At 45.3% G+C, this 10,009-nt stretch overlaps 1 non-coding gene across 1 annotated transcript; it reads right to left on the reverse strand.

The window, feature by feature from the left end:
• Nucleotides 1-3,653: 3,653 nt before the first annotated feature.
• On the reverse strand, nucleotides 3,654-3,726 carry Trnaa-cgc (transfer RNA alanine (anticodon CGC)). Its single transcript has one exon. It is a non-coding gene; the product is annotated as a tRNA-Ala (tRNA).
• Between the last annotated feature and the right edge of the window lie 6,283 nt (nucleotides 3,727-10,009).

The following is a 10,009-nucleotide window of genomic DNA, read 5'->3' on the forward strand; positions in this document are numbered from 1 at the left end:
GTGACCATGTCGGAAACTTGGAGACCATTTGGAGCCGTACATGGACTCCATGTTACGAAACAACGATGGAATTTTTATGGATGACAATGCGCCATGTCACCGGGCCACAATCGTTCGTAATTGGTTTGAAGAACGTTTTGGACAGTTCGAGCAAATGATTTAGCCATCCAGATCGGCCGACAAGAATCCCATCGAACATTTAGGGGACATAGTCGACAGGTCAGTTCTTGCACAAAATGCTGCACCGGCAACACTTTCCCAGTTAGGGACGGGTACAGAGGCAGCCGGCTTAATATTTCAGCAGGGCACTTCCTGTGACTTGTTGAGTTCATGCCACGTAGAGTTGCTGCACTACGCCGGACAAAATGAAGTCCGACACGTTATTAGGAGCTGTCCCATGACTTCTCACATCAATGTGTGTCACTCGCATTGTGACAAGTACTTGAACCTAAGGTTTCGACCAGAGCGACAGCATCTGGCACTTCCATGGTTCGTGGTCTGTGGTATCGTACGTTACTATGTATAACCGAACCTTAATAAAGTTATATGTCGAGGTCGTCATTTGTGCTGGTGATTGGTTTCAGGATTTAGTAAGACACTTCTATGCTCTACACTTACTGAAATTGTAAAGTAGTATCTGTGCTCTTCTGCACGTTTATTGAAAACATTATGAAGCATCAGTAAAAAGTAGACTAGCAAGCCAAACCAGAGTCTCCTTTCCCTATCATCATATCTATCTCCTTGCCTTAACGTCCAAGTCTTTCGGTCTGTACTGTCTCCAACCACAGAGACCTGAAAAATCTCAGATTGACCACGTCACCGTTCTGCCCTTGTACACAGCCGCTCGTGTCCCAGGAAACGAATGAACAAAAATCCTGCGTCACCTCTGAAGCTAGCGTGAGATTCTAAGTAAGCACATTGTGACCCTCGTCGGGTCACGATGTATAAAACAAGTGCCATATGTGTGTCCAGGCATTGATTCTTGGCTGAGTACCTTCACTAAGAAGTAAGGTGCCTTAGCGTACGGAATATAGGATTTTCTCTTACGACGATCTGGCTTGAGCTTTCGATGTAGGTCAGGTACAGTAAATAATGAGAACAATCCCTTTTGTGTACTTCAGGAGAGAACCAAGAATGAAGAATGAAGAAAGAAGAAAAAGTCACAATCCCGTATCGAACAATTGCGAACCTCAGCGAGCAGGCCATAGCGGTGCACAAGAGAGGACGCCTTTCGAAGCAGTTACGACAAAGTCGGGGCCCCCGGCACTTGAATCAGGGATATGTTCGTGGTGAACGCGCCGAATTCCAACATTACGCTTGCACGAGACGCCAGTACAGCGCCGGCGCCTGACAGACAAACGCGGTGTCAGTCACAACGTACCACGGAAACAAGCACTGCGGCTGGGGGAAAGTACGAAATAACATGTAATGTGAATCCGGGAGATAGAGAAGTTCCCGCCCAACATGTAGTCTTATCTGACACATTTAAGTTAATTCCGGGAGCTTTTGGTGGAAATAAACGTGAAATTAGATAATTTGTAGACAATTGTGAGGTAGCATTCGATCTAATGCCAGGCCATAGTCAAAGCGTTGGTTAAAACTGGGACTGTTGATGCAGCTCGAAGTAAACTACTCGTATGTTATTTGTCAGAAACTTGGGCAGAGGTGTAGGGAATTTTATTCGAGAGCTATGAGACAAAGCGGACTTACAATTCGTGTTTATTATTCTCTAGCAGGCAGAACAAGGCCTAAAGTATGGCTGAGTGCGTGAGTCGCGTTGACACATTGCAGTACCAATTTCGAGACGACATCCGGGGATTGATAAGGGAATTGGACAGTCCGGGAAATCTGTCTCTAATTGGGAAGCTGGCGCAAGCAGTGTTCATAACTGAAATTGAAGATGAGAGGATTAAAACCATTGTGAGAGCAAAGGGAAAGAATTTAACGTTAGCCAAAGCAGTGGGTATCGCATTAACAGAAGAAGCATCCATCGCCTCTTGTAAAGAAAAGTTCGGTGAATCCAGTTGCCCGAGAGTTTACTGTTTTTGATATAAGAGAGCAAGCCACTGCAAGAAACTGCACTACGGAGATACACGTCTGGGAAATAGACGCCATTCGGCCGAGTTGTAGTGGAGCAGGAAAACGCACACCCCATCCTCCACCACCACCGAGAAGGATATAGGAAACTCTTTGCGGACGTATTTATAGAGAAACTGAAGCGTGTGATCGACGAGGTGTAGTGGATTCGATCTTCAAGTGCGTCCAGTGCCGTATGATAAAGTGAACCCCGTGATATGTTACGTTTGCGAAGAACCAGGCACTTAGCCCAACAGTAGACTAGCAAATGCGAAGATATAGAAACCTTGAGAAGAAAGAATGCATGCATGCATTCAAACCATGCGACAAAGCTGTACTCGCGAGAAGACCGTACGAACTACCACTCACGGATATGATTCATGTTGACAGGATGTTAGGGCATGACTAGGACTTCAGTATCTATCAACAGGAAGACGTACAACTCAACCGTTTCCGAGAAGATCGAATTTGTAAATTTTAGGGGAGTTAGTTTAGTATAGGCGCTAGCTTTCAAGGAGTCCGCAACTGAGAGAGTAAGCGGTTACTTTCGTAAGCGCGAGGTCTCTGTATCGAATCTGGCTACCAGTACTTTTTTTCATTCACTCGTTATTCTGCCAATGCGCAGTATTAAAGTAATCCCTCTCAAACGTACTCCGCTGGTGCATCCTTGCGACGTTTATTTTCATATGCAGCAGAAGAACCTCCGAAAACAACTACAAAATTCGCGTAGGCCTACATCGCCGGACAGAATATAGGGATAGCTTCAAGAGAAGAATGCATAAGATTGAATCAATCGTACATCATCTGTCGTCAGTACCAACATCCAGTGATATGCTTCGATATGCGTGGTACGCTGCTAGATTGTGTGATGACCGAGAACCCGTTCTGAGTGTAAACCTAGTTTGTTTTGCGATACACATACTGAAAAATCAATCAATGAAAAAATTCGGCATTCATCACACGTGTTGTATATCACAGTAATTATTGTTTTCTATGTTTCTACTATAAGTATCACCCTGATTCGTGGATTGGGCCGTAGCTTACACATTATATTTGTCACAAATGTAGATACAATAATATAAATGAAATGACGATACTGATTTGATTGAAAGTTGATGTGTATCCTATTTTTTATTTCCAATCTCCTTACGACAAAAGTTTCGGTATAAATATTATGTAAATAATACATGAATAATTGAATATTGATACTTTGTACAGTCATAATAAATCTGTTGTTAGAATTACGCGGGAATGGAAAAAGTACCAGCAGCGGGATTCGCTCCAGACACCTCACGTTCATAAAACCACGTGCTTACGGGCTCGGCTGCGGACTGCTTAAACATTGGCGCCATACAAAGTATCTAGGAACGCTTAAAATTTTCGAACTCGATCTTGGGGGGGGGGGGGGGGGGGCTGGTTAGTGTTTAACGTCCCGTCGACAACGAGGTCATTAGAGACGGAGCGCAAGCTCGGGTTAGGGAAGGATTGGGAAGGGAATCGGCCGTGCCCTTTCAAAGGAACCATCCCGGCATTTGCCTGAAACGATTTAGGGAAATCACGGAAAACCTAAATCAGGATGGCCGGAGACGGGATTGAACCGTCGTCCTCCCGAATGCGAGTCCAGCGTGCTAACCACTGCACCACCTCGCTCGGTGAACTCGATCTTCTCGAAACCGGTTGAGAGATATGTCTTCCTGTCTACAGATGATGAAATCCTAGTCAAACCCTATACGCCCTGACAATATGAATCAAATCGGTCAGGATAAGTTCGTATGGCCCTTTGTCAGTAGACTGGAAGAGCAAGAATGATTTCGTAAATACAAGATGCACGCAGGTAAGCGCAGGAACCACAAGTTTCATAGTAGATAGTGCTGCTCACGTTAGCACAGTAAAGGAGTCATCATTGAAGGATACAGTAGGCAGTAATACCAACGAAAGAATTAAACTTAAAACAGTCACTAAAGAAGTAACAGAGACCCGTGGAGCTGCGACTTTAACTCTGTGGGGAAGGTGACGATATGTGTGGGACATAAGTTTCGAAGACTGGAAGACGAGTTAGACGTCCCGTATGAAAGAATCTTAGGCTGACACTTTATGAGAGTTTAAACATAATCATAGGTTACGCAACGAAGATGCTATGGTTAAAGTACAGACCAGTACGGTTACAGAGGGAACAGGAGCCGAACCAATCGAATATTGTGGACCAGGAGATAATCGCGAACAGAGAAGCTTTGTCCCATGGAACAGACATTAGACAGTCGCGAGAAACGGGTCGCGAGGACAAATACGACACCGGAGGTATCAGTAAGAATCCAGGTAGGATCGGCGAAGAGAGAGCTCTGGACTGAGGCATCAGAAGAAATATCACATCTGAGGGGAACAAGGAACAACGATGAATAACAGACGAAAAAGAAAGAGTGCCTGTGTGGCGCAACACTAACAGGCCCACGAAAAGAAAAGGTTTTAAGAATTAAAGTGCAGAACACAGTTCTGAGGGATAATGGAGAAACAGCAGCTGCAAACGGGAGTATATTTGCCTGAAGCACTGGTGACCGTGCAGGGAGGCACTTGCGTCACGACTATTCTGACTACCACAGAAGAAGACGTAATACTGGAATGTCCCGAAGTGAAGATAGAAGCAGTACCTGTCACGGAAGAAGACGAGGAACGCCGCATAGATAGCATAGTTTCAGTGGAACGAAAGACAAGGTCGTTAATTGGCAGCTTAAAGGAAACTTTTCGAGTGGATCACTTAAACGGAGAAGAAAGGACTTCGATTATTGAGCTGTGTATTACATATCATGCTGTGTTTCACTCTCCCAGAGATACATTAATGTACATTGAGTGGTGAAGAATGAAATTATGTTGAAACCAAATGCACAAGAAAAACTGATAAATGCCCGGTCGTATCGTCTTTTGTTGCCATCTCGGACATAAACCAAAAACTTCATGGATTTTCTAACAAAATTACTGAACTATACGAGAAATTGCTCCCTTAAACACTGGAAAAGAAAGCAAGAAACTTAACTAACTGAAGAACTACAACAGCTCATTAATCTCAGAGATGCTGCATGACGTACATAAAAACAACACCCGACGCCTGAAAATCATATTGCTTACAAGCAGAAGTGGAACAGAATCAGTCAAGCTATGATAAATGCAAAAGTCAGGCATGCTCATACATTAACTGACAACGTATATAGAATAGCTGTCTTGTGAAAAAGCTCCGTGGTCTTGGTATAGGCAAAGTAAAAGCTGCTGCTGATTCCATTGTCCCGGCGAAAGCACTGAACCGGTACTACAACCACAACTGAACCACAAATGAAACAGAGACTCACTGATTACTTCATGGGCGTAAACGGCTGTAGCCACGAAAAATTCTATCTAAAGCACGTCACTTGCACTACAGTCAAAAAAGCCATGATGCGTACCAGATCAGCTTCTACTGGACACGACTGCACCACGGCCCAAATGATGAAGCTTATTATTGACCCGCTACTGTCCACTATAATAGATATCTTCAACCACTCCTTAACTACAGGTGTTTTCCCGGAGATCTGTGAACAGGGACTGGCTAAACCACTACCAAAACAGGACTTTGTCACAGCACAATCTGATTACCGACCTACGTATATTCTTCCTGCACCGTCCAAGGCCTTAGAGTATATAGTCCACGACTAACTAATAAACTACCGAACTGAAAACAATCTACTAGGAGAATACCAATCAGCTTTCCATAAGTACCACAGCACAACATCTGCCTTAATCAAGCCAACAGATGACATAAACTTGCCACGGATGCATAAGAGGTGGTTATTATGTGATTCTTAGACTTCAGCAAAGCTTTTGACGCTGTCGACTTGGACATTTTACTTGCCAAACTTAGCAGCCTAAATTTCTCTCAAAGCGCAGTACAATGGTTTAGCTCATACATGACATCTCGACAGCAATGCGTGATGTCTGGCATCAAGGGGGCAGGAAGTACCCGGCGTCCCCCAGTGTTCATTGTATGTCAATGATATGTCATTTAGTTTTGTTCTACTGCAAATACCTCACGCTGAGGACCTCCTGTTGTATCTAAGTGCTAGACCAATAAACCCAAAAACAGCTTATAGAGAATCTCAGTACCGTCCTGTGTGCACTGTCAAAATGGGCACAAGATATCGGGCTACAGCTCAACTCATCCAAAACCCAAGCGGTACTGATTGGTCATTCTAGGCTCATTAGCCCGAAATATCGGGTTTCCCTACAAATATCAACTTTTCTCCTTCAGCAAAGTGTCTAATAGTAATAATAGATGAAAATCTAAATTAAACCGAACGCATAACTGCAGTGTGCACTAAGGCATCAGCATCTCTCCGTGACCTACAAAAATATAAAAATCTCTTCGCTCTGGACCCGAAAAAGAAACTTGTATAAATACTTATAATCCCAGTTATTGATTACAGCGATGTTATCCTGTAAGGTCTTTCTCAGGAAAGCTCACGACACCTGGAACTGGTTATGAATGCCTGTGTTCGTTGTATCTTGAATGTTCGACTCTTTGATTATATTTCACCTACATATACACAGTTATCCTGGGTGCGTGCCGACAAGCACAGAGATTTCCATATCCTCTGTCGTCTGTGCTGTCTTATCGACGTACACCGTCTCTCATATCTCTCCTCGACCTTAACGCTCTTATCTGCACAGCAAGATCTGACTATCCCCCTCCTCAGTAGCAGAGGAAAACTCTGAAATAACCTCCTACTTTATTTTAGAGAATCGAATATGTTACAGCGTAAAGTCCGGCGTCGGCATGCCAGTCGGGAACGATAGAGAAGAGATGGCTGTGAGAAGACGTCAGTCAATCGCATGCTGACCGACTCCGACAGCAGCGGCCCCTATGTGAGGAGGACATAAGCGCCGCGACCGACTGATGACGACCCAGTTCCATAGCAGTTTCAAGACTAGTGACTTGGACGGAAGTGTCAACGCTCGTTACTTCGCTTGTTTTTTCTATGTAGCACAGACTTGGAATTGCTTGTACTGAAGAAGAGTCACTAATACGTATGAAGCCCTTTGCTTGGGACGCATCTGTATAATTGCAAAAGTTAAGTACTATAATCTTCTTTTTGTAATAAAACACATTAACACGATTTGTTTGAATGTTTGTCTACCGAACCAAGTAAGCAGGCTTCCCAGACACCACCTATTTGACGACGAGCATGAAGACATAATATTTGGCAACGATAAGGTGAATGTTCAATGTTTTCAGGTGGGCGTTGCAGAAATTTTCTTCACTTGTGTGCTTATTTTGTTTGCTGGCACTGTCTGTTTATCGCATTAGCCTATTCCACAATGAGCAACCCACCTCTCCCACTCCCTCCTCAGGCTCCACAGCTGCACGCGATAGATACAACGCAGATAACACAGATGTTTCAGTCTGAGACGCAGCAGGACTCAACACTACTAAACACGGTACAGTACCTGCTCGCCACTCAAGCAACAAATGCAGCGCCACAAGCAACAACTGTAGCTCCGAGTGCCATATCGCATTTTCGCCTGTTTAACGAAAAAGAAGAGAAATGGCTCGAGTGGTTGCAACAATATGAATCCCACGTACTTCCTCACAACGTACCAGTTACTGTGAGACTACATTACTTTTTGTCAACGGTAGGAAGTGCAGTCTTTCGCCTCATTTGTAAGACAATGTTCAGCCGAAACTTTGCCGGGCCAGAACTGTTCCCATTGCATTCTTGGACAAACTGGCTGCTGAACTTAAGGAATTGCAAGGTAGAGGAGCTATTGCGCCAATACAAGCTAGTCAATTGGAAAGTCCACTGGTTTTCCTCCAAAAGACCTTCAGGTACTCTCCCATTGTCATATCGATGAAGTCCGACCGCTTCAGATAACAGAGAAAGGGAATAGATACATCTAACGCTTCAGGATGTCCTCATGAATTTCATTGTAACAGAGCCTATAGCACAACAGGATGCTGAGCCAATAGTCTTAGTACAGGGGATAATTTACTGTTACACAATGCCGTCAATACTATTAAATGACCAAGGAACATACTTCCTAAATATTATCCTAAAGAGGATTTGTCGTTTACTGAAGATCGAGCTGATTCAGTCTTGCTTATACCATTCTCAAACGAACAGAGCACTCGAAAGAAAGCATCGAAGACTAATAGGATATCTGCACCATTATGTGTGAACGAAGCAGGAAAACTGGGATGAATGGAAGCATTTTGTCACTTTTGTGTATAACATCACACCGCATTTATCAACTGGTTTCATTCCATCTGAGTTACTTTTCGGGAGAATATGCGACATATCCGGGATCCTACAGCGGGATGTGGCCGAAGTACAATACAAGTACGATGATTACATAAAAGTAGTATTTCGCTGAGACAACCCGCTGTAGAGACCGGCAGTAATCGCCAGCTGTAACTGCCGACCATCACTGCCTGTGTATTTCGTTGAAACTGCTTATCGCAGCGGCCACGCCACTCATTGTGTTGCGCCTGTGAAAGAAACATGCACGCGAATTCGCAGAATAGATGCTAATACCATTCTTGGTTTTTTGGTGGACGAGGAAGTAGAAGAAGAGGAAATTATAGTAATGCTTACAAGATCTTGCCCTCAGAGCATTTTCCAGACACGAAAAAGTGAAGGAATTTATGCTAACTTATTAACCGGCCAGTTACGAAACTATGACGAGAGGTTCAGAAACTTTTTAGGCTTAATACACCGCAGTTAGATTTTGTTTTAAGCCTGACCAAAGAAGTTATAGTGCAATAGAAGCCGATGAAAAATTGTAGTGACTTTACGTTAAGTAGTTGTATATTAACACACATACACTCCTGGAAATTGAAATAAGAACACCGTGAATTCATTGTCCCAGGAAGGGGAAACTTTGACACATTCCTGGGGTCAGATACATCACATGATCACACTGACAGAACCACAGGCACATAGACACAGGCAACAGAGCATGCACAATGTCGGCACTAGTACAGTGTATATCCACCTTTCGCAGCAATGCAGGCTGCTACTCTCCCATGGAGACGATCGTAGAGATGCTGGATGTAGTCCTGTGGAACGGCTTGCCATGCCATTTCCACCTGGCGCCTCAGTTGGACCAGCGTTCGTGCTGGACGTGCAGACCGCGTGAGACGACGCTTCATCCAGTCCCAAACATGCTCAATGGGGGACAGATCCGGAGATCTTGCTGGCCAGGGTAGTTGACTTACACCTTATAGAGCACGTTGGGTGGCACGGGATACATGCGGACGTGCATTGTCCTGTTGGAACAGCAAGTTCCCTTGCCGGTCTAGGAATGGTAGAACGATGGGTTCGATGACGGTTTGGATGTACCGTGCACTATTCAGTGTCCCCTCGACGATCACCAGTGGTGTACGGCCAGTGTAGGAGATCGCTCCCCACACCATGATGCCGGGTGTTGGCCCTGTGTGCCTCGGTCGTATGCAGTCCTGATTGTGGCGCTCACCTGCACGGCGCCAAACACGCATACGACCATCATTGGCACCAAGGCAGAAGCGACTCCCATCGCTGAAGACGACACGTCTCCATTCGTCCCTCCATTCACGCCTGTCGCGACACCACTGGAGGCGGGCTGCACGATGTTGGGGCGTGAGCGGAAGACGGCCTAACGGTGTGCGGGACCTAGCCCAGCTTCATGGAGACGGTTGCGAATGGTCCTCGCCGATACCCCAGGAGCAACAGTGTCCCTAATTTGCTGGGAAGTGGCGGTGCGGTCCCCTACGGCACTGCGTAGGATCCTACGGTCTTGGCGTGCATCCGTGCGTCGCTGCGGTCCGGTCCCAGGTCGACGGGCACGTGCACCTTCCGCCGACCACTGGCGACAACATCGATGTACTGTGGAGACCTCACGCCCCACGTGTTGAGCAATTCGGCGGTACGTCCAC

Source organism: Schistocerca cancellata, chromosome 4, assembly GCF_023864275.1.
Source record: "Schistocerca cancellata isolate TAMUIC-IGC-003103 chromosome 4, iqSchCanc2.1, whole genome shotgun sequence".
Classification (NCBI taxonomy): domain Eukaryota; kingdom Metazoa; phylum Arthropoda; class Insecta; order Orthoptera; family Acrididae; genus Schistocerca; species Schistocerca cancellata.